This window comes from Phyllobates terribilis, unplaced genomic scaffold (genome assembly GCF_046119375.1).
Source record: "Phyllobates terribilis strain yellow unplaced genomic scaffold, ASM4611937v1 Scaffold_99__1_contigs__length_5935540, whole genome shotgun sequence".
Taxonomy (NCBI): domain Eukaryota; kingdom Metazoa; phylum Chordata; class Amphibia; order Anura; family Dendrobatidae; genus Phyllobates; species Phyllobates terribilis.
Window position 1 is genome coordinate 5,196,152 of NW_027362859.1, and position 27,319 is coordinate 5,223,470.

General features: G+C 48.0%; 1 protein-coding gene across 1 annotated transcript in view; it reads right to left on the minus strand.

The window, feature by feature from the left end:
* LOC141198716 (uncharacterized) overlaps positions 1 to 27,319 on the minus strand; it is a 105,446-nt gene that overhangs the window by 17,188 nt on the left and 60,939 nt on the right. The window lies entirely within an intron of this gene.

Genomic DNA, 27,319 nt, shown 5'->3' on the forward strand with positions numbered 1-27,319 from the left:
TACTGCATAAGGGGCATGATGGGGGCATTACACATCCTGCATAAGGGGCATAATACACACTGTATAAGGGGCATAATGGGGGCATTACACTGTGTGGGGGCATCATACATCCTGAATAAGGGGCATAATGGGGGCATTACACTGTGGGGGCATCATACATCCTACATAAGGGGCATAATGGGGGCATTACACTGTGGGGGCATCATACATCCTACATAAGGGGCATAATGGGGGCATTACACTGTGGGGGCATCATACATCCTACATAAGGGGCATAATGGGGGCATTACACTGTGGGGGCATCATACATCCTGCATAAGGGGCATAATGGGGGCATTACACTGTGTGGGAGCATCATACATACTGCATAAGGGGCATAATGAGAGCATTACACTGTGTGAGGACATCATACATCCTGCATAAGGGGCATAATGGGGGCATTACACTGTGTGGGGGCATCATACATCCTACATAAGGGGCATGATGGGGGCATTACACTGTGTGGGAGCATCATACATACTGCATAAGGGGCATAATGGAGGCATTACACTGTGTGAGGACATCATACATCCTGCATAAGGGGCATAATGGGGGCATTACACTGTGTGAGGACATCATACATCCTGCATAAGGGGCATAATGGGGGCATTACACTGTGGGGGCATCATACATCCTGCATAAGGGGCATAATGGGGGCATTACACTGTGTGGGGGCATCATACATCCTGCATAAGGGGAATAATGGGGGCATTATACTGTGTGAGGACATCATACATCCTGCATAAGGGGAATAATGGGGGCATTATACTGTGTGGGGGCATCATACATCCAGCATAAGGGGCATAATGAGGGCATTACACTGTGTGAGGACATCATACATCCTGCATAAGGGGCATAATGGGGGCATCATACATCCTGCATAAGGGGCATAATGGGGGCATTACACGGTGTGGGGGCATCATACATCCTGCATAAGGGGCATAACACTGTGTGAGGACATCATACATCCTGCATAAGGGCATAATGGGGGCATTACACTGTGTGGGGGCATCATACATCCTACATAAGGGGCATGATGGGAGCATTACACTGCGTGGGGGCATCATACATCCTGCATAAGGGGCATGATGGGAGCATTACACTGTGTGGGGGCATCATACATCCTACATAAGGGGCATAATGGGGACATTACACTGTGGGGGCATCATACATCCTACATAAGGGGCATGATGTGGGCATTACACTGTGTGGGGGGCATCACACATCCTGCATAAGGGGCATAATGGGGACATTACACTGTGTGGGGGCATCATACACACTGTATAAGGGGCATAATGGGGGCATTACACTGTGGGGGCATCATACATCCTGAATAAGGGGCATTACACTGTGGGGGCATCATACATCCTACATAAGGGGCATAATGGGGGCATTACACTGTGGGGGCATCATACATCCTGCATAAGGGGCATAATGAGAGCATTACACTGTGTGAGGACATCATACATCCTGCATAAGGGGCATAATGGGGGCATTTCACTGTGTGGGGGCATTATACATCCTACATAAGGGGCATGATGGGGGCATTACACTGTGTGGGGGCATCATACATTCTGCATAAGGGGATAATGGGGACATTACACTGTGTGGGGGCATCATACATCCTGCATAAGGGGCATAATGGGGGCATTACACTGTGTGGGGGCATCATACATCCTGCATAGGGGGCATAATGGGGGCATTACACTGTGTGGGGGCATCATACATCCTGCATAGGGGGCACAATGGGGGCATTACACTGTGTGGGGGCATCATACATACTGCATAAGGGGCATAATGGGGGCATTACACAGTGTGGGGGCATCATACATCCTGCATAAGGGGCATAATGGGGGCATCATACATCCTGCATAAGGGGCATAATGGGGGCATTACACTGTGGGGGCATCATACATCCTACATAAGGGGCATAATGGGGGCATTACACTGTGTGGGGACATCATACATACTGCATAAGGGGCATAATGGGGGCATCATACATCCTGCATAAGGGGCATAATGGGGGCATTACACGGTGTGGGGGCATCATACATCCTGCATAAGGGGCATAACACTGTGTGAGGACATCATACATCCTGCATAAGGGGCATAATGGGGGCATTACACTGTGTGGGGGCATCATACATCCTACATAAGGGGCATGATGGGAGCATTACACTGTGTGGGGGCATCATACATCCTGCATAAGGGGCATAATGGGGGCATTACACTGTGTGGGGGCATCATACATCCTGCATAAGGGGCATAATGGGGGCATTACACTGTGTGGGGGCATCATACATCCTGCATAAGGGGCATAATGGGGGCATTACACTGTGTGGGGGCATCATACATCCTGCATAAGGGGCATAATGGGGGCATTACACTGTGTGGGGGCATCATACATACTGCATAAGGGGCATAATGGGGGCATTACACTGTGTGGGGGGCATCATACATCCTGCATAAGGGGCATAATACACACTGTATAAGGGGCATAATGGGGGCATTACACTGTGTGGGGGCATCATACATCCTGAATAAGGGGCATAATGGGGGCATTACACTGTGGGGGGCATCATACATCCTACATAAGGGGCATAATGGGGGCATTACACTGTGGGGGCATCATACATCCTGCATAAGGGGCATAATGGGGGCATTACACTGTGTGGGAGCATCATACATACTGCATAAGGGGCATAATGAGAGCATTACACTGTGTGAGGACATCATACATCCTGCATAAGGGGCATAATGGGGGCATTACACTGTGTGGGGGCATCATACATCCTACATAAGGGGCATGATGGGGGCATTACACTGTGTGGGGGCATCATACATACTGCATAAGGGGATAATGGGGGCATTACACTGTGTGGGGGGCATCATACATCCTGCATAAGGGGCATAATGAGTGCATTACACTGTGTGGGAGCACCATACATACTGCATAAGGGGCATAATGGAGGCATTACACTGTGTGAGGACATCATACATCCTGCATAAGGGGCATAATGGGGGCATTACACTGTCTGAGGACATCATACATCCTGCATAAGGGGCATAATGGGGGCATTACACTGTGGGGGCATCATACATCCTGCATAAGGGGCATAATGGGGGCATTACACTGTGTGGGGGCATCATACATCCTGCATAAGGGGCATAATGGGGGCATTATACTGTGTGAGGACATCATACATCCTGCATAAGGGGCATAATGGGGGCATTACACTGTGTGGGGGCATCATACATCCAGCATAAGGGGCATAATGAGGGCATTACACTGTGTGGGACCATCATACATACTGCATAAGGGGCATAATGAGAGCATTACACTGTGTGAGGACATCATACATCATACATCCTGCATAAGGGGCATAATGGGGGCATCATACATCCTGCATAAGGGGCATAATGGGGGCATTACACGGTGTGGGGGCATCATACATCCTGCATAAGGGGCATAACACTGTGTGAGGACATCATACATCCTGCATAAGGGCATAATGGGGGCATTACACTGTGTGGGGGCATCATACATCCTACATAAGGGGCATGATGGGAGCATTACACTGCGTGGGGGCATCATACATCCTGCATAAGGGGCATGATGGGAGCATTACACTGTGTGGGGGCATCATACATCCTACATAAGGGGCATAATGGGGACATTACACTGTGGGGGCATCATACATCCTACATAAGGGGCATGATGTGGGCATTACACTGAGTGGGGAGCATCATACATCCTGCATAAGGGGCATAATGGGGACATTACACTGTGTGGGGGCATCATACACACTGTATAAGGGGCATAATGGGGGCATTACACTGTGGGGGCATCATACATCCTACATAAGGGGCATAATGGGGGCATTACACTGTGGGGGCATCATACATCCTGCATAAGGGGCATAATGAGAGCATTACACTGTGTGAGGACATCATACATCCTGCATAAGGGGCATAATGGGGGCATTACACTGTGTGGGGGCATCATACATCCTACATAAGGGGCATGATGGGGGCAATACACTGTGTGGGGGCAACATACATTCTGCATAAGGGGATAATGGGGGCATTACACTGTGTGGGGGGCATCATACATCCTGCATAAGGGGCATAATGAGGGCATTACACTGTGTGGGAGCATCACACATCCTGCATAAGGGGCATAATGGAGGCATTACACTGTGTGAGGACATCATACATCCTGCATAAGGGGCATAATGGGGGCATTACACTGTGTGAGGACATCATACATCCTGCATAAGGGGCATAATGGGGGCATTACACTGTGGGGGCATCATACATCCTGCATAAGGGGCATAATGGGGGCATTACACTGTGTGGGGGCATCATACATCCTGCATAGGGGGCATAATGGGGGCATTACACTGTGTGGGGGCATCATACATACTGCATAAGGGGCATAATGGGGGCATTACACAGTGTGGGGGCATCATACATCCTGCATAAGGGGCATAATGGGGGCATTACACTGTGGGGGCATCATACATCCTACATAAGGGGCATAATGGGGGCATTACACTGTGTGGGGACATCATACATACTGCATAAGGGGCATAATGGGGGCATCATACATCCTGCATAAGGGGCATAATGGGGGCATTACACGGTGTGGGGGCATCATACATCCTGCATAAGGGGCATAACACTGTGTGAGGACATCATTCATACTGCATAAGGGGCATAATGGGGGCATTACACTGTGTGGGGGCATCATACATCCTACATAAGGGGCATGATGGGAGCATTACACTGTGTGGGGGCATCATACATCCTGCATAAGGGGCATAATGGGGGCATTACACTGTGTGGGGACATCATACATCCTGCATAAGTGGCATAATGGGGGCATTACACTGTGTGGGGGCATCATACATCCTGCATAAGGGGCATAATGGGGGCATTACACTGTGTGGGGGCATCATACATCCTGCATAAGGGGCATAATGGGGGCATTACACTGTGTGGGGGCATCATACATACTGCATAAGGGGCATAATGGGGGCATTACACTGTGTGGGGGGCATCATACATCCTGCATAAGGGGCATAATACACACTGTATAAGGGGCATAATGGGGGCATTACACTGTGTGGGGGCATCATACATCCTGAATAAGGGGCATAATGGGGGCATTACACTGTGGGGGCATCATACATCCTACATAAGGGGCATAATGGGGGCATTACACTGTGGGGGAATCATACATCCTGCATAAGGGGCATAATGGGGGCATTACACTGTGTGGGAGCATCATACATACTGCATAAGGGGCATAATGAGAGCATTACACCGTGTGAGGACATCATACATCCTGCATAAGGGGCATAATGGGGGCATTACACTGTGTGGGGGCATCATACATCCTACATAAGGGGCATGATGGGGGCATTACACTGTGTGGGGGCATCATACATCCTGCATAAGGGGATAATGGGGGCATTACACTGTGTGGGGGGCATCATACATCCTGCATAAGGGGCATAATGAGTGCATTACACTGTGTGGGAGCATCATACATACTGCATAAGGAGCATAATGGAGGCATTACACTGTGTGAGGACATCATACATCCTGCATAAGGGGCATAATGGGGGCATTACACTGTGTGAGGACATCATACATCCTGCATAAGGGGCATAATGGGGGCATTACACTGTGGGGGCATCATACATCCTGCATAAGGGGCATAATGGGGGCATTACACTGTGTGGGGGCATCATACATCCTGCATAAGGGGCATAATGGGGGCATTATACTGTGTGAGGACATCATACATCCTGCATAAGGGGCATAATGGGGGCATTACACTGTGTGGGGGCATCATACATCCAGCATAAGGGGCATAATGAGGGCATTACACTGTGTGGGACCATCATACATACTGCATAAGGGGCATAATGAGAGCATTACACTGTGTGAGGACATCATACATCCTGCATAAGGGGCATAATGGGGGCATCATACATCCTGCATAAGGGGCATAATGGGGGCATTACACGGTGTGGGGGCATCATACATCCTGCATAAGGGGCATAACACTGTGTGAGGACATCATACATCCTGCATAAGGGCATAATGGGGGCATTACACTGTGTGGGGGCATCATACATCCTACATAAGGGGCATGATGGGAGCATTACACTGCGTGGGGGCATCATACATCCTGCATAAGGGGCATGATGGGAGCATTACACTGTGTGGGGGCATCATACATCCTACATAAGGGGCATAATGGGGACATTACACTGTGGGGGCATCATACATCCTACATAAGGGGCATGATGGGAGCATTACACTGTGTGGGGGCATCATACATCCTACATAAGGGGCATGATGGGAGCATTACACTGCGTGGGGGCATCATACATCCTACATAAGGGGCATAATGGGGACATTACACTGTGGGGGCATCATACATCCTACATAAGGGGCATGATGTGGGCATTACACTGTGTGGGGGGCATCATACATCCTGCATAAGGGGCATAATGGGGACATTACACTGTGTGGGGGCATCATACACACTGTATAAGGGGCATAATGGGGGCATTACACTGTGGGGGCATCATACATCCTGAATAAGGGGCATAATGGGGGCATTACACTGTGGGGGCATCATACATCCTACATAAGGGGCATAATGGGGGCATTACACTGTGTGGGGGCATCATACATCCTGCATAAGGGGCATAATGGGGGCATTACACTGTGTGAGGGCATCATACATCCTGCATAAGGGGTGTAATGGGGGCATTACACTGTGTGGGGACATCATACATCCTGCATAAGGGGCATAATGGGGCATTACACTGTGTGGGGCATCATACATCCTGCATAAGGGGCATAATGGGGGCATTACACTGTGTGGGGGGGGTCATACATAATGCATAAGGGGCGTAATGGGGGCATTACACTGTGTGGGGCATCATACATCCTGCATAAGGGGCATAATGGGGGCATTACACTGTGTGGGGAATCATACATCCTGCATAAGGGGCATAATGGGGGCATTACACTGTGTGGGGCATCATACATCCTGCATAAGGGGCATAATGGGGGCATTACACTGTGTGGGGGCATCATACATCCTGCATAAGGGGCATAATGGGGGCATTACACTGTGTGGGGGCATCATACATCCTGCATAAGGGGCATAATGGGGGCATTACACTGTGTGGGGGCATCATACATCCTGCATAAGGGGCATAATGGGGGCATTACACTGTGTGGGGGCATCATACATCCTGCATAAGGGGCATAATGGGGGCATTACACTGTGTGGGGACATCATACATACTGCATAAGGGGCATAATGGGGGCATTACACTGTGTGGGGGCATCATACATCCTGCATAAGGGGTGTAATGGGGGCATTACACTGTGTGGGGGATCATACATACTGTATAAGGGGTGTAATGGGGGCATTACACTGTGTGGGGCATCATACATCCCGCATAAGGGGCATAATGGGGGCATTACACTGTGTGGGGGCATCATACATCCCACATAAGGGGCATAATGGGGGCATTACACTGTGTGGGGGGCATCATACATACTACATAAGGGGCATAATGGGGGCATTACACTGTGTGGGGGGCATCATACATCCCGCATAAGGGGCATAATGGGGGCATTACACTGTGTGGGGGCATCATACATACTGCATAAGGGGCATAATGGGGGTATTACACTGTGTGGGGGGCATCATACATCCCGCATAAGGGGCATAACGGGGGCATTACACTGTGTGGGGGCATCATACATACTGCATAAGGGGCATAATGGGGGCATTACACTGTGTGGGGGGCATCATACATCCTGCATAAGTGGCATAATGGGGGCATTACACTGTGGGGGGCATCATACATCCTGCATAAGGGGCATAATGGGGGCATTACACTGTGTGGGGGGGATCATACATAATGCATAAGGGGCGTAATGGGGGCATTACACTGTGTGGGGCATCATACATCCTGCATAAGGGGCATAATGGGGGCATTACACTGTGTGGGGGCATCATACACACTGTATAAGGGGCATAATGGGGGCATTACACTGTGTGGGGGCATCATACACACTGTATAAGGGGCATAATGGGGGCATTACACTGTGTGGGGGCATCATACATCCTGAATAAGGGGCATAATGGGGGCATTACACTGTGTGGGGGCATCATACATCCTGCATAAGGGGCATAATGGGGGCATTACACTGTGTGGGGGCATCATACATCCTGCATAAGGGGCATAATGGGAGCATTACACTGTGGGGGCATCATACATCCTACATAAGGGGCATAATGGGGGCATTACACTGTGTGGGTGCATCATACATCCTGTATAAGGGGATAATGGGGGCATTACATGGTGTGGGCATCATACATCCTGCATAAGGGGCATAATGGGGGCATTACACTGTGGGGGCATCATACATCCTACATAAGGGGCATGATGTGGGCATTACACTGTGTGGGGGGCATCATACATCCTGCATTAGGGGCATAATGAGGGCATTACACTGTGTGGGGGCATCATACATCCTGCATAAGGGGCATAATGGGGGCATTACACTGTGTGGGGGCATCATACATCCTGCATAAGGGGCATAATGGGGGCATTACACTGTGTGGGGCATCATACATACTGTACAAGGGGCATAATGGGGGCATTACACTGTGTGAGGACATCATACATCCTGCATAAGGGGCATAATGGGGGCATTACACTGTGTGGGGGCATCATACATCCTGCATAAGGGGCATAATGGGGGCATCATACATCCTGCATAAGGGGTGTAATGGGGGCATTACACTGTGTGGGGACATCATACATCCTGCATAAGGGGCATAATGGGGCATTACACTGTGTGGGGGGGATCATACATACTGCATAAGGGGCATAATGGGGCATTACACTGTGTGGGGGGGATCATACATACTGCATAAGGGGCGTAATGGGGGCATTACACTGTGTGGGACATCATACATCCTGCATAAGGGGCATAATGGGGGCATTACACTGTGTGGGGGCATCATACATCCTGCATAAGGGGCATAATGGGGGCATTACACTGTGTGGGGGCATCATACGTCCTGCATAAGGGGCATAATGGGGGCATTACACTGTGTGGAGGCATCATACATCCTGCATAAGGGGCATAATGGGGGCATTACACTGTGTGGGGGCATCATACATCCTGCATAAGGGGCATAATGGGGGCATTACACTGTGTGGGGGCATCATACATACTGCATAAGGGGCATAATGGGGGCATTACACTGTGTGGGGGCATCATACATCCTGCATAAGGGGTGTAATGGGGGCATTACACTGTGTGGGGGATCATACATACTGCATAAGGGGTGTAATGGGGGCATTACACTGTGTGGGGGCATCATACATCCCGCATAAGGGGCATAATGGGGGCATTACACTGTGTGGGGGCATCATACATACCGCATAAGGGGCATAATGGGGGCATTACACTGTGTGGGGGCATCATACATCCCGCATAAGGGGCATAATGGGGGCATTACACTGTGTGGGGGGCATCATACATACTACATAAGGGGCATAATGGGGGCATTACACTGTGTGGGGGGCATCATACATCCCGCATAAGGGGCATAATGGGGGTATTACACTGTGTGGGGGCATCATACATACTGCATAAGGGGCATAATGGGGGTATTACACTGTGTGGGGGGCATCATACATCCCGCATAAGGGGCATAATGGGGGCATTACACTGTGTGGGGGCATCATACATACTGCATAAGGGGCATAATGGGGGTATTACACTGTGTGGGGGGCATCATACATCCCGCATAAGGGCCATAATGGGGGCATTACACTGTGGGGGCATCATACATCCTGCATAAGGGGCATTACACTGTGTGGGGGCATCATACATACTGCATAAGGGGCATAATGGGGGTATTACACTGTGTGGGGGGCATCATACATCCCGCATAAGGGGCATAATGGGGGCATTACACTGTGTGGGGGCATCATACATACTGCATAAGGGGCATAATGGGGGCATTTCACTGTGTGGGGGGCATCATACATCCTGTATAAGGGGCATAATGGAGGCATTACACTGTGTGGGGGGCATCATACATCCTGCATAAGGGGCATAATGGGGGTATTACACTGTGGGGGCAGTAAAGGGGTCCTGTACTATGAGAACAATACGTTTCCTCCCTTCCTGTCTCCATAGTTGGGTCGTATGTATCTATTACAGGAAACAGAACAAAAACCTTATGATTCTTATAAAGGGGCAACACAAGACCCCAAAAGAGTCTCGGTGCTGAAGGGGTTAATGCCCCCTGCGCCCAGTAATGGGGTCTCCACATACCTCCACCTCCAGAGCCGCCACTACATATATGGCTGCTCTGTGCGCACAGGAGCTGTGATGAGGTCACAGGAGGGGAGGAGTCAGGGGTCACATGATCAGGGGCCTCAGTGGATGCAGGACTCTGCTGTGCTGGTTGTCATGGTGCTGGATGAGCTGAAGTTTATGTGTGGGGTCAGGAGGGGTTTACAGTGTGGATGTAGCAGAGCCGTGTGTGTACGAGGTGTACGGAGCGGAGGCGCGTGTGTACGAGGCGTACGGAGCGGAGCCGCGTGTGTACGAGGTGTACGGAGCAGAGCCGTGTGTACGAGGTGTACGGAGCAGAGCCACGTGTGTACGAGGTGTACGGAGCAGAGCCGCGTGTGTACGAGGTGTACGGAGCGGAGCCGCGTGTGTACGAGGTGTACGGAGCAGAGCCGCGCGTGTACGAGGTGTACGGAGCGGAGCTGTGTGTGTACGAGGTGTACGGAGCAGAGCCGGGCATGTACGAGGTGTACGGAGCGGAGCCGTGTGTGACGAGGTGTACGGAGCAGAGCCGCGTGTGTACGAGGTGTACGGAGCAGAGCCGCGCGTGTACGAGGTGTACGGAGCAGAGCCGTGTGTACGAGGTGTACGGAGCAGAGCCACGTGTGTACGAGGTGTACGGAGCAGAGCCGCGTGTGTACGAGGTGTACGGAGCGGAGCCGCGTGTGTACGAGGTGTACGGAGCAGAGCCGCGCGTGTACGAGGTGTACGGAGCGGAGCTGTGTGTGTACGAGGTGTACGGAGCAGAGCCGGGCATGTACGAGGTGTACGGAGCGGAGCCGTGTGTGACGAGGTGTACGGAGCAGAGCCGCGTGTGTACGAGGTGTACGGAGCGGAGCCGCGTGTGTACGAGGTGTACGGAGCGGAGCCGCGCGTGTACGAGGTGTACGGAGCGGAGCCGCGCGTGTACGAGGCGTACGGAGCGGAACCGCGCGTGTACGAGGCGTACGGAGCGGAGCCGCGCGTGTACGAGGCGTACGGAGCGGAGCCGCGCGTGTACGAGGCGTACGGAGCGGAGCCGCGCGTGTACGAGGCGTACGGAGCGGAGCCGCGCGTGTACGAGGCGTACGGAGCGGAGCCGCGCGTGTACGAGGCGTACGGAGCAGAGCCGCGCGTGTACAAGGTTTACGGAGCAGAGCCGCGCGTGTACGAGGTGTACGGAGCAGAGCCGCGCGTGTACGAGGTGTACGGAGCAGAGCCGCGCGTGTACGAGGTGTACGGAGCAGAGCCGCGCGTGTACGAGGTGTACGGAGCAGAGCCGCGCGTGTACGAGGTGTACGGAGCAGAGCCGCCCGTGTACGAGTTGTACGGAGCAGAGCCGCGTGTGTACGAGGTGTACGGAGCGGAGCCGCACGTGTACGAGGTGTACGGAGCAGAGCCGCGTGCACGAGGTGTACGGAGCGGAGCCGTGTGTGTACGAGGTGTACGGAGCGGAGGTTTAATTTGATAATCTTGTTCTGCCATTTGGATTCTCCAATGCACCAACAGGATTTCACAACTCTGAATGATATTTCTCTGATTACATTGGGAGATTTCTTGTGATTTTCCTTGATGATATAGAATTTTCTCTCCTGATTTGGATTCTCACCAGGAACATGTCCGTGTTGTATTAGAAAGGTTGAGGGAGAATTCTTTCTTTGTTACAATTGAGAAATGTTTTTTTTTCTGTTCAGGAAGTTTCATTCCCGGGTCATTTTATCGGCTGATGGGTTTACGATGGATCCTGGGAAGGTGAAAGCCATAATAGATTGGGTCCAACCTAGTGACCTGAAAGTGTTGCAACATTTTGTAGGATTCGCCAACTATTATAGGAAATTCTTTAGGGTTTTTTTTCTCAGATTACTGGCCTCACACGTAAGGGTGCAGATCTCAAGGTTTCGCCACCGGATGCTATTGGGGCTTTTGAAAAATTGAAGAAGTGTTTTATGTCTGCTCCTTTTCTAATCCAACTCGATGTCCAAGAACCATTCATTGTGGAGGTGGATGTTTCGGAGGTCGGGGTAAGGGCCGTTTTATCTCAGGGTTCCAAAACTCTGACCAATCTGGGGTCATGTGCTTTTTTCTCGAAAAAATTTTCATCTGCTGAAAGAAATTATGCTGTTGGGAATTGTGAGTTACTCACTATTATATTGTCCTTTAAGGTTTGAAGACATTTTCTGGAGGGAGAAGCTCATCAAATCACTGTGGTCACTGACCAGAAGAATTTAGCGTATATTGAATCAGGTAAATGGCTAACTTCTAGACAGGCCAGAGGGTCCTTATTTTTCTCTAGATTCAATTTCTCTATCACTTTCAGGCCGGGGTCCAAGCAGTTTTAGTTCTGTTTCTCCTCCAAAACCTCCATTCTCCCTGAGGGCATTGTGGTTTCTGTGATATCCTTGGAGGTTGAAGCTGAGATCTGTAAAGTCCAATCGTCTCCTTTCGCCATGCCTAGGTCCAAATTATTTGTAGTTGGGTACCTAAGATTGCGTCTGTTGCAGGAGCTTCATGATTTAATCATGAGTGGTCATCCGCGGTTCACAGCTATGCAGAAAGCTATTACTAGGCTTTTTTGGTGGCCATCTATGAATAATTATTTAAAGATTTTGTATCTGCTTGTGTAGTTTACGCACACGCTAAAGTCTGTCTTAACAGTCCAGGTGGAGTATTGGCTCCATTGCAATTCCAGAAAGACAGTGAAGTCATCTGTCCATGGATTTCATCACAGATTTGCCTCTGTCTGGTGGGAAGACTGTCTTTGGGTGGCTGTTGACCGATTCATTAAACGGGCTCATTTTGTTCCTTTGTCAGAGGATTACCTAATGCAGAGACATTCTCCAGGTTTTTTATTTCTCATAAAGTACGGCTACATGGGATCCCTATTAACATTGTGTTTGATAGGGGAGTGTAATTTGTCTCCAAATTCTGCAGAGCTTTTTGTAATAAACTGGGAATTCATTTATTTTCCTGTGCCTGCCACCCTGAAACCAATGGTCAGACAGAAAGGACTAATCAATATCAAATTTTAAGGTGTTTTGTTGCAGCTCAGTGTTTTGTTGCGACTTCATTCTTACTTCTTGCTGAGTTTGCCTTTCAGGCCACCGCCCCACTATTACTATTTGGGCAGTATTGTTTCTCAGGAGTGGGAGCCAAAACCAGGAGTGGGTGATAAATGTAGAATTGGTGACTTGTTTCTATTATACCTTTTCTCTGGTTGTTCCTCACCTGGTTTTGGCTCCCACTCCTGAGGAAAAATACTGACCAAATACTGATAGTGGGGCCGTGGCCTAACAGTTGGATCAGTCAGTCTGCTGGAACCTCGCCGTTTTATTGTAATTATGGTGATCATCCCCATTATTTTGAATTTTCCTTTCTTTTTCCTGTTTGCCCAAATGGCCATTTCTCCACCCTTAATAAGTGCTACCTAGTCCTTAGTATGGTCTTTGGAAGGAATAAGTCAGCTAGAGATAGTCGCCATCATGCTCTCCAGAGACCCCCGAGCATCCCCAAGGAATAATCGTAAATCATGGGCAAACAATGCCACCTTCTTTTCCTTGGTCCCATATTTAAATCCATTTATCTCAGACATTTTACTAATTACTGCCGCAAGAGGTTCAGTTGCTATTGAAAACAATAAGAGACAGGGGGAACCCTTGTCTTGTACCTCTGTACAACAAAAATCGGTTAGCCATAGAGCCATTCGCTCTTATTTTGGCCTTTGAGTCCGAATAAAGCAATTGCACCCATTATATAAATTTGTCACCAAAGCCCATCTGCCGCAATGTAGGTCACAAATATGGCCATTCTACACTGTCAAAGGCCTTAGCTGGGACCAAAGACAGGATCACTCTCTGACCAATATTATCAGTCCTTGCTTGTATATTAATATAAAGCCTTCTGAGATTGATCGCTGTGGACTTATTTGGCATAATCCCAGACTGATTGGGCTGTATTATTGAGATTACTTTTGAGAGTCTGTTAGCAAGAAGTTTGACGTCTACTGTTAAAAGAGAGATGAGTCTATATGATGCCAGCAAGCTGCGGGTCTTGCCTTGTTTAGGTAACACTGTAATTATGGCTTCCTGCATGGACGTGGGCAATGATCCACCTTCAAAACATAAATTGTATACATCCAATAACACTGGTAGTAATATTTCCTTATATCTCTTATATACTTCCACTGGAAGACCATCTATTCCCGATGCTTTATCGTTGGCCATTGAGCCAGTTCCCATTCTAGCTCTTCTACATCAAGCGGTTCATCTAATAAATTCCGAGAGTTTAAGGAAAGGACCAGGAGCTGAGCTTTATCTAGGAAGGTCTGGGTCTGTTCTTCTGAGGGTTGAACCTGAGAAGTATACAGCTTGCATAGTATTCCTCCAACACTTTCAGTATGTCCACTGTGGACTGTACCACATTACCCTCCCTAGTCTGCAGACTGGATATAAAAGCGTAGTCCCTCTGGGCGGCAGCTATCACAGATTATACGTGACCTGCTTTATCCCCCTCTTCACAATATTGTACCTTATGAAACAGCTTCTTCCTTCCTGCAGCTGCAATGTTCCCTGATTCAGCAGGTCCTGAGCTGGTTTCAGCCTGTTTTGCGCAGCCGGCGTTGGATCTGTAATCATCGCACTCTCTGCATCTCCCAATTCCTGAAACACCAATTGATCCTGCTGCTTAGTTCGGGATTTAGCTGCTGAGATTTCTGTTATAAATATTCCTCTAAGGTCGGCCTTCATGGCTTCCCATACATAGAAAATAGAAGTTGTATTTTTATTAATCACAAGATACTTCTTTAGTTCCCCTTTAATTTTCCCCTTAAGGTCTATAACTTGTAACCAAAAGGGGTTAATTTCCCTGTGGGTCTGTACTGCATTGGGGGATTAAGCTTAGGGAGACACAGAGGAGAATGATGGGATAGCGCTCTGGGCAGGAGCTGATGTCAGATATAAGACCCTGCATCAGTTCATTTCCAAGAGACAAATCATTTCTCCACAAAGAAGAGAATGTGGACGAAAAACAGGAGTATTGGTATACATTAGGAGGACGGACTCTCCAAAGAGCAATTAAAGCTGTCTCCTTAAAGGGGTGGTGCCACCATAGAACATATAGGTAATCCTGTAAGTATCATGTAAAGAAATGCTTTTGTAAATTAAACCTATTACAGATGATGCCACATTCAAAATATATGTTCCTCTGATGATCAGTATGGCGCCCCCTAGTGATAGCATTACTGGTATTTATGTCCATCCTTCTAGCCATCTCTAGAGGCCGAGCATGCGCTTTTCCCTCTCCAATGCAGGTTGGATCCCTCCGCCCGTCAGCCTGCCGGATCTCATCCAGCTGACTAACAGCCGCTGTGAAGTGTGAAGTCCCTTTGCCTCGGCTGTCCTCACTCAGGCAGGTGTTTTCTATCAATGGCGGCTGCTGGAAAACAGCTGAGTGTTGGCTCTAATCCTGATAATACATGGAGGAACGCACAGATTTAGGACATTGTCCTCCCACAGACATACAGGACAGGTCACCAGCAATTCTGGCTCCAGCACAGGTATGTCTCAGACCTTCCCTGCAGTCAATGAGTGACAGGAATATTCATAAGCCACATGTAAACCAGGGCTGGGAAAGTGCAGAATGTGAACCCAGGTAGAGGATAACACCTCTCTCAGGGACACAGATAACAATAGGAAACAACTTTACATCTATGTCCCCTCATCCAGTAATAATGACTGCAGACACGGGATTACAATATCTGTGAGTGCAATACAGAGGACCAGTATACGAGGAGTCCTACACCGCCATTTATGATGAAGGAATCCATATCACCTGATAATCATATGTGGCATGCAGAAGTAGTGCTGTTGCTTCAAAAGCATCTAGAGGGGTTAACACAATCACAAGAGACAGGGAGTGGTTAGCAGAGCCCCAGGAGGATTGTGGGGAACTTGTTTACTATTCTGGCTGCAGCCAAAGAAAGAAGTGGTGTGTGTGATCTGTATCTCACAGAAGTGCAGGAAAGAGAACAGGATTCAAGTCCAGGGTGAAGCTCAACTCAGGTCAGATACCCTGCACTGTTAGTTCAGGAAGTCTATCATTGGGCAGGAAGATAAGGACTGGAAGGAATTGTGTCACAGAGATCATCTTCCTCATCAAACCCACCTCCCCTCCATCTCCATGCAGGATAAAGAATGCTGTGTACAATTGAGTCCTTGTGAAGGAAAAGCCTGTGGTTGTGTATGCATTAAAACTGTGCTGTACTGTGCTACCGGATAATAGACTGTGTACTGCTGTGCTGCAAAGGAGACTGTACTGTTATTACTGGAGCCTCTTGCTCAATGAGACATTTACATTGCACTGGCTGTGCCTCATTAAATGTTACTGTTCTACCGTTTATGAGGACTCTTGTCAAATGTGTCTGGTCAGCAATTGAATCTTTCCTGTGCCTGAGAGAAGCCGCAGCCTATGGTAACCTGGAATAATGATTCCCCCAGGATTCCAACAAATTCATGTAACCGGTCTCGCCCCTATCTGAACTTAGGCGGAGTGCGTGTAACACATATGATTACAATATCTGTGAGTACAATACAGAGGACCAGTATACAAGGAGTCCTACACTGCCATTAATGATGAAGGAATCCCGATCACCTGATAATCATATAGTGAGTTTTACTCCAATAACATTTACTGTCATTTGCCTGTGGATGAAGAAAGCAATATTTCTGAAGACACTTCCTCAGATCCTGATAAAAAAAATAAAGGATGAAATCCTTAAATTTGTATCAAAAAGTCCCGGTGAATACACCGATGTCTCATCTTATGCAAAAGACGTACGAGACAACCAGACAGCAGAGGACGTGTAACTATGTATACTTTACTCTTTATAATTCTTTATTCTTTCCCCTGTTCCCTTTCCCCTATTTTCTTCAGGCTGTTAGTATATTATATAGATCCTTTTGTGTGTAATGTATATCCTCCCGTTCTAAAAAAACTCAATAAAAATAATTTGACAGAGAAGAGAAAGAAATTACTGATGGCTTTACTAATTCATCTCCTTCTCGCCTCCCACTGGTCGGCCTCCCCTACCTCTTCCATTGCTGATTTCTCCTCCCACGTCTCTTGCTGTCCACCTTACTTGACACTGCTTTCCACCCTCGGCTAGCTGAGTCAGTGGAGCAGTCAGTAAGTGCTCTGCCTTCTCAAGCCTTTTACTGACAGACTAAGAAAGGAATAGGTTTTTCTTCTTGGTCAGCTGAGGCGGTAAATGCTTTTCATCCTCTCAAACAGCTTTCTCTAGGGCTCCTGTTCTGAGCCAACCTAAGGTCAATCTGCTTTTCTTTGTCGTGGTAGAAGCTTCCGCTATTAGTATGTGAGCTGTTCTTTCACAGAAAAAAAATTGGGTATCTACATCCTTGTGCTTTTCTTTCCCAGAAGTTCACTCAAGCAGAGTCTATTCATGATATAGGTGACCGAGAGCTTCTGGCAGTTAAAAGAGCCTTTGAGGAATGGAGAAATTGGTTGGAGGGGGCAAGACATGAGGTGACTGTCTCTACCGATCATAAGAACCTGTTGCATAGTGACGCTGCTAAGTGCTTAAGCACCAGACAGGCTTGGTGGGACCATTTTGCCTGGTTTGCTTTTGCCATTACTTATCTCCCCAAATCCAAGAATGTCAAGGCTGAAGCTTTGTCACTTAGTCTAGTCGCAGAGTTGATGGACGAAAGTCCAGTCTAGATTCTTATTGAGGGGGTGGTGTTTAGTGCTTTGGGGGTAGATATCAGCCAGCGCATTCAGTGTGCCGGAAGGTTTATCTATAAATAAACTTTATGTTCCACCTTCTTTAAGTGTAGATCTTCTTAATGAAATACACGATTCCATTTTAGCTAAGTACCCGGTCTCTTCTGCCATTTGGAGATCTCTTTCTAGGTCCTTTTGGTAAATAAAAATGGATAAACTGGAAAGACAAGAAATACAAGATAGGGTCTTATCTTGTCGGAAAAGGGTGTAGGGAGTTAAGAAATCCGCTCACCTGATGGGGTTGTGACAGTCACAATCGCTGTGTAAAGCATGTGAAGGCTGCTGCAGGATCACCAATGGGGTTTGATGCAATAGAATATGGAATCTGTTGATTCAAAATCCACGCTGCCAAGTATCCAAAGTGTGATCATAGACGCAGATGTGGTATGATTGCAGTTTATTGCGTCAACGTGTTTCAAGGTCTACAAACCTCTTCATCAGGACAAAACCACAGTAAGGATTACAATTCAAAAGTACTGGAATATATGGACAATTTTAAAAAAAAGGCGCTCCGTAACGGACCCCTGAGATCATATGATGCTATGTCACAGTGACAAGTGACTATCAAATTATAGATGTGGATGTGAGGTAGATATGCCAAGTACCAGTCAAATGAAACTGAATACTTTGAAAGCAGAAAAAAGGGGGAGAGAAGGTAATGAATTTATTTCTCGGTGAGGCACTGTAGGACTAGAGAAAGAAAAACTTTAAAAACTGCTATATTCACAACATAAAACAGTATGTGTATTCTTTAAAAGAACAGGAAAAAAACACAAGGATAGTTGGTATATAGTAGTTTTTCTTTCTCTAGTCCTACAGACAGGATCCAGAAGACTGCAACATGATTCCTCCAACTCCTGCACTCTTTAAGACTTTCACCTTAATGTTATAAGGTGCAGGTTTTTTCTAGCAGTGCAGGGGTTAATCTGCGCAGTTGAGAGCTCCTGGAAGATTTCCTGCCCTAATGCTCGCAGCTGTTCACTGTTAGCCACTCCATGCTTCTATACAGCTGTGCTCAAAAGTTTACATACCCCGGCAGAATTTTTGCTTTCTTGGCCTTGTTTCAGAGAATATGAATGATAACAAAAAACTTTTTCTCCACTCATGGTTATTGGTTGGGTGAAGCCATTTATTGTCAAACTACTGTGTTTTCTCTTTTTAAATCTTAATGACCAAAAACATCCAAATGACCCTGATCAAAAGTTCACATACCCCAGTTCTTAATACCATGTATGGCCCCCTCTAACATCAATGACAGCTTGAAGTCTTTTGTGGTAGTTGTGGATGAGGTTCTTTATTTTCTCAGATGGTAAAGCTGCCCATTCTTCTTGGCAAAAAGCCTCCAGTTCCTGTAAATTCCTAGGCTGTCTAGCATGAACTGCGTGCCTGAGATCTCCCCAGAGTAGCTCAATGATATTGAGGTCAGGAGACTGAGATGGCCACTCCAGAACCTTCACTTTGTTCTGCTGTAGCCAATGACAGGTTGACTTGGACTTGTGTTTTGGATTGTTGTCATGTTGGAACGTCCAAGTACGTCCCAAGCACATCTTCCGGGCTGATGAGTGCAAATTTGCCTCCAGTATTTGCTGATAATGTGCTGCATTCATCTTTCCTTCAACTTTTACCAAGTTTCCTGTGCCTTTGTAGCTCACATATTCCCAAAACATCAGCGATCCACCTCCTTACTTTACAGTAGGAATGGTGTTCCTTTCATCGTAGGCCTTGTTGACCTCTCTCCAAATGTAACGTTTATGGTTGTGGCCAAAAAGTTACATTTTGATCTCATCACTCCAAATTACCTTGTTCCAGAAGTTTTGAGGCTTGTCTCTGTGCTGTTTGGCGTATTGTAGGCGAGATACTTTGTGGCATTTGCGCAGTAATGGCTTTCTTCTGGCGACTCGATCATGCAGCCCATTTTTCTTCAAGTGCCTCCTTATTGTGCATCTTGAAACAGCCACACCGCTAGTTTACAGAGAGTCCTGAATTTTCCTGGCAGTTGTGGCCGAAATTTTTTTTGGTCTACCTGAGCATGGTTTGGTTTTTACAGAGCCCCTAATTTTCCATTTGTTAATCACAGTTTGAACGCTGCTGACTGGCATTATCAATTCCTTGCATTTTCACCTTCAGAAGTAATTCGGGGAACATGGGCAAGCTAGGACGCCCCTAGCGATAGGAACAGGGAAGGAGGCCCTGGTACTGGGATACCCGACAACAGAGTCATGACATTAGCTCTGGCCGAAACTGTTTTCTGATCCATCATGAATCCTATCACAGCTCTGACAGGGCAACTGCAGCAACTTAGCCTAGAGGTTGTAGATCTACGCACTGTCGTGTTGCAGCTCCCTAACACATCATGTCCGGGCTGGGCCGGCATCAGCACCCGGGCAAGTGTCGGGGCCCTGAGCAGGCGGGGGGCCCACTCGCGGTCGGGCACCCCGCCGGGCTATGGGCAGAGGAGAGGGTGTCAGCACCCGCTTCCCCCTGCTTGCTCAGGGACCCGGCAGCTGGATACTTACCGCTCCCCGTGCCTCCGCAGATCCGCTGTCTTCCTGCTGTGCGCTCCATGTGACGTCTCAGGTCAGAGGGTGCGGTGACATTTTTCCACCGCGCCCTCCCCTGAGCCATCACAGGCAGCGCAGAGTGGGAAGACGCCGGCAACCCTGGAGTCTGGATCTGAGCAGTGGCAGCAGGTGAGAAGTGAGGTGAGTATTTAATTTTTTTTTTTAATGTATGGAGGCATGGGGCATTACATGGGGGGTGACATAATGCATGGGGCATTATATGGGGGGTGACATCCTGCATGGGGCATTATATGGGTGGGTGACAGCCTGCATGGGGCATTATATGGGGGGGTGACATCCTGCATGGGGCATTATATGGGGGGGAAGAGATGACATCCTGCATGGGGCATCATATGGGTGGGAGAAGTGACATCCTGCATGAGGCATTATATGTGGGGGGGAGAAGTGACATCCTGCATGGGGCATTATATGGGGGGGAGAAGTGACATCCTGCATGGGGCATTATATGGGGGGAAGTGATATCCTGCATGGAGCATTATATGGGGGAGGAGAAGTGACACCCTGCATGGGGCATTATATGGGGGTGAGTGACATCCTGCATGGGGCATTATATGAGGGGTGACATCCTGCATGGGGCATTATATGGGGGGGAAGGGACATCCTGCATGGGGCATTATATGGGGGGGAGGGACATCCTGCATAGGGCATTATATGAGGGGTGACATCCTGCATGGGGCATTATATGGGGGGAAGTGATATCCTGCATGGAGCATTATATGGGGGAGAAGTGACACCCTGCATGGGGCATTATATGGGGGTGAGTGACATCCTGCATGGGGCATTATATGAGGGGTGACATCCTGCATGGGGCATTATAAGGGGGGGAAGGGACATCCTGCATGGGGCATTATATGGGGGGGGAGGGACATCCTGCATAGGGCATTATATGAGGGGTGACATCCTGCATGGGGCATTATATGGGGGGAAGTGATATCCTGCATGGAGCATTATATGGGGGAGGAGAAGTGACACCCTGCATGGGGCATTATATGGGGGTGAGTGACATCCTGCATGGGGCATTATATGAGGGGTGACATCCTGCATGGGGCATTATATGGGGGGGAAGGGACATCCTGCATGGGGCATTATATGGGGGGGGGGACATCCTGCATAGGGCATTATATGAGGGGTGACATCCTGCATGGGGCATTATATGGGGGGAGAAGTGATATCCTAAATGGGGCATTATATGGGGAGGGAGTGACATCCTGCATGGGGCATTATATGGGGGGTGACATCCTGCATGGGGCATTATAAGGGGGGAACAGCCTGCATAGGGCATTATGTGGGGGGGAACAGCCTGTACGGAGCATTATATGGGGGCCAGTATCCTGTACGGAGCATTTTATGGGGGCCAGTATTCTGTATAGAGCATTATATAGGGGCCAGTATTCTGTATGTAGTGCTATATGGGGGCCAGTATTCCATATGGAGCGTTATATGGGGGCCAGTATTCCGTATGGAGCGTTATATGGGGGCCAGTATTCCGTATGGAGCGTTATATGGGGGCCAGTATTCTGTATGGAGCGTTATATCGGGGCCAGTATTCCGTATGGAGCATTATATGGGGGCCAGTATTCTGTATGGAACATTATATGGGGGCCAGTATTCTGTATGGAACATTATATGGGGGCCAGTATTCTGTATGGAGCGTTATATGGGGGCCAGTATTCCGTATGGAGCGTTATATGGGGGACAGTATTCTGTATGGAGCATTTTATGGGGGCCAGTATACTGTGTGGAGCGATTCGCCGGTTTCTGTGCTATTGTGGAATTTACAATAGATATATCTCATGTAATGTAAGAAGTGAAATCTTTGCATTGTACTGTACCTATATTTCTCTGCGGTATCTCTGCATCATGAATCGTGGTATGTGTTACAGGGGCCCACTGAGACTCTTTCGCCCGGGGCCCAGAAAAACCTTGAGCCGGCCCTGGGTCCGGGGACCATGACTCCCAGGCAACCCCCGGTTTGCTTTGCCTGACAGGTTCTTTGGGGGGCGTGACATGTTTGTTTTCTTCAGGGAGGCCTGTAAGCTGTACTTCAGGTTATGTCCTATCTCCTTAGGAACCGAGGAGCAATGGGTGGGGATAGTAATCTCGCTTTTTCAGGGTGACCCCCAAGCATGAGCATTTTCTCTCCCGCCAGACTCCCAATTGCTCCGGACGGTGGTGGAATTTCTTCTAGTCCTGAGTCATATATACAACGATCCCAACCGCATCTCCCTGGCTGAGACCATGCTACGTCAGCTTCAGCAGGGAGACCAGCCAGCGGAGGTGGGTTACTCTGAGTTTCGGAGGTGATACACTGACACTCAGTGGAATGATCCCGCACTACGTATCCAGTTTTGTCAAGGGCTATCAGTACGGGTGACTGATGCCCTTGTCGTATAGGAGACTCCAGTTTCTCTTGAAGCAGCCATGTCTCTGGCTATCCGGGTGGATCACAGTCTTCACCAGAGACATAAAGAAACACCCCAATATGTGAGAGGTCCAGCTCCAAGGGAACCCTGGTCTGAGTCATCTGAGGAGCCTATGCAGTTGGGTGGGGTGACTCGTTCTGTGGATCAAACTCGAGTTCAGCGTAAAAGGGGAGTATGAAATCCATCTGGGCAAAAATAAGGTGATCATTTCTGCCTTTCTGGACAGTGGGGCGGGTTTAATTTGAAAAACGCTAGTTTCGTCCAGGTCCAGGGCCTCAAACCACATACATTGTCCAGATACATACCTATAATCACCATCAACTCTGCATCCTTGAGCCAGGGGTGTTTTACTCAAGTCATCCAAGGGTTACATCTACAGGTTGGCCATGCACTCAGAATGTATTGACTTTTATGTACTAGAAGGTCTGCCCTCTCCTGTAGTTCTGAGACGCTCGTGCTGCACAACGCTGTGGTAGATTGGCAGACTCGGGAGGTAGCAAATTGGATCAAGTATTGTCAAGGACACTGTTTGGGCACCTATCTGACTTTGAGGATGTGTTCTCGGAGCAAGGGTGTCAAGAACTCCCTCCCCATCGACCTTATGACTGTGCCGTTAATCTTTTTTCTGGGGCCAAGCTGCCTAAGAGCAGACTTTGTAAAATCTCTGGTCCATAGAAGCGGGCCATGAAGGACTATATCGCGGAAACTTCGGCAAAGGGTCATATCACACCATTGTCATCCCCCGTTGCTGCGGGAGTTTTCTTTGTAAAGAAAGACAGGGGGGTTACGCCCCTATCTAGATTTCCGCAAACTAAATCCGATCATGGTCTGGGAACAGTATCTGATCCCTCTCATCCCGGACCTATTTAATCAGATCGTGGCAGCAAAATGGTTTTCTAAACTGGTTCTCAGGGGGGCATATAATCTCATTTGTATTAAAGGGGGGGATGAGTGAAAAACAGCTTTCAATATGCCTGAGGGACACTATGAGAACCTTGTCATGCCATTTGGGTTGAGTGATGCTCCTGCCGTCTTTCAGCATTTTGTAAATGTCATCTTTAGTCACCTGGCAGGTATATTTGTTATGATCTATCTAGATTACATTAATTTATGCGCCTGATCTTGAGTCACATCAGGTACATGTCAGGCAGGTCTTACAGATAATCAGAGGCAATAAATGATTTGTTAAACCAGAGAAGTGTATGTTCTCTCGAGGAGATCCCTTTTCTAGGCAATATTTTATCGTCCAACGATTTTCACATGGATCCAGCAAAAGTCCAGGCGGAACAGGATTGGGATTGTCCTGAGGATTTAAAGGCGTTACAAAGGTATTTGGGTTTAGCCAACTACTGCCGCAAATTCATAAAAACTTTTCGGTAGTGGCCAAACCTCTGGCGGATATGACTTTTCTAAATGGTACAGTCCGGCCAGGGAGGCATTCAATACCTTAAGGAGTGTTTTGCATCTGTGCTGATTCTCATGCAGCCTGACGTCACTCAGCCATTAATTGCAGAAGTTGACGTGTCAGAAGTGTGTGTGGGGGCTGTTTTGTCGCAGGGTGCGTCTCCTGGTAAATGGCATCCATGTGCATACTTTTCTAAAAAAACTGTCACCTGCTGAGAGAAATTATGACATTGGTAACAGGGAACTCTTGGTAATCAAGTGGGCTTTTGGAGAGTGGCGTCATTTTATGGAAGGGGCAGTTTATCCGATTATGGTAATCACGGACCATAAGAATCTGGTATATCTAGAGTGTCTAACACCTAGACAGGCAAGATGGCCGTTATTCTTCACCAAGTTTAACTTTTTCGTTACATATAGGCCAGGGAACAAGAACAATAAGGTGGATGCCTTTTCCGGGGGTGGAGATAATTGTGAACCGGTTCCTATACTGCAAAAATGGGTGGTTACTGCATCTATATGCTCCTATCTTGAGAAGGAGGTTGTTGAGGCTCAGGTGGATGCACCTGCCTGTTCATTAGGTAAACAGTTTGTACATGTGAACCTCCATCTTAGAGTTCTCAGTGAACATCATGATTCGGTCTTGGCCAGACATCCCGGTAATAAAGACACTACAGATCTCCTTACTCTGCGTTTTCAGGATGTTCACGAGTATGTAGCCACCTGCAGTGTCTGAGCGTGTTCTAAGCTCTATGATACTTGTTCATCTGGGTCTCTCCATCCATTGGCGATTCCCAGTAGACCGTGGATTCATTTATTGGTCGATTTTATCACTAATCTACCCGTGTCAGTAGGTAATATTGTAATTTTGGTGGTGGAGGACAGATTCAGTAAGATGTCACATTTCATTGCGCTACCCGCATTACCTAACACCAAGACTTTGATGCAGATTTTCATCAGAGAGATCGTAAAATTACATGGGATCCCTACTGATATTTTTTCTGATTGAAGGGTGCAGTTTATTTCCAAATTTTGACTGGCATATTGCACTCATTTGAGGATCCATCTGTTGTTCTCTTCAGCAGTCTTCCGCAGTCTAATGGGCAAACTGAACATGTTTACAAGAATCTTGAGACTTATCTTAGGGGTTTTATGTCTGAGAATCAGGAGGATAGGGTTACTTACTTGCCTCTTGCTGAATTCGTAGTGAATAATCGTTGTTATGAATCCACTGGTAAGTCCCCGTTCTTCGGGGCATACGGGTTTCATCCTCAGTTCAGCTCATTTAACGGAAATCATTCTTCAGGAATACCTGAAGAATGTTTTCCATCTTCAATTATGTCTGTGTGGCAAAGGGTTCTTGATTGCTTGAAGAAGATGGGGTCCAAATATAAGAGTGTGGCTGATTGGAGACTTGTGGTGGGTCCGGACCTGTGTGATGACAACTTGGTGTGGTTGTCCTCAAGGAACATTAAGTTGAAGATTCCATCTTGGAAACTGGGTCCCAGGTTCACTGGTTCTTATAAGATTGTGGCAGTCATCAATCCCGTAGCATTCCACCTTGCTTTGCTGCCCACCTTTAGGATCCATAATGTTTCATCAGTCTCTACCCCAAAAATATGTTGCGTCCTCTGTACCATCAGCGCTACCGCCATCTCTGGTCATTGTGGATGGAAATTTGGAATTCCAAATAGCTAAGGTGCAGGGTGCAGCAAACCCACATAAAGATGGTGGCTACACAGGTGCAGAATACTGATGAGACAATCACAACCTACCATTTCATGGAGGGGTGACTGCTTAGTATTTGAATTGCACACAAAAAGGCTTGTATAGGGTGCTGTTCTAATATGCGGATGGTACCCGAGTGTGGAGGAGAGGAGAGTCTCATCCACACCCAGGTACCATTAAAAAAGCTGTAAAAAAAAGAATAAAATAAAAAATAAATGTATTCTTACCTTCTGTCGGCCCGCGCAGCGCTCCCGCTTGGTTCCCGGCACTTGCAGTGAGTTGTAGGACCTGCGGTGACGTCAGAGTCATGTGACGGGTCACGTGACGCTGACGTCGGCAGGTCTTTCAATTCAAAGTTGCCGGCAGCCGGGAACTTTGTAAAGCAGGACAGCGCGGGCCATCAGAGGTAAGTATATACACTCTCTCGGGTCACACTATATAAATCCATGCTGTTTGCATGGATTTATATAGTGTGACCTAGTTGTCAAGCACTTTCCAGGTGATGCTAAAATCGCCTGGAAAGCGCTTGTCAATCTGCATGCGGAAACGCATGTCAATCTGCATGTGGATCCGCATGTATTCTGCAGGAAAAACGCATGCACAATCTGCATGCGTTTTTTCTGCCAGGGAGATGCAGAAATGATGCAGAAATTTCTGCTTCATTTCTGCATCGTGTGCACATACCCTAAGACGCACTCACTTATTAGAAAGATTTTTTCTTGCTAATGAGGCTTAGTGCCCACGATGCAGAAATGAACCAGAAATTTTCCTGAGCATTTCTGCACCTCCTTGGCAGAAAAACGCATGCGGTTTTTATATGCGTTTTTGACGCGTATTTGATGCGTTTTTGCATGCGGATTTGCCTTGCGTTTTTACAATGCATTGTATAGGCAAATACGCATGTGGAAACGCACAAGAATTGGTCATGTCCGGATTTTTTCTGCGAGTAAAATC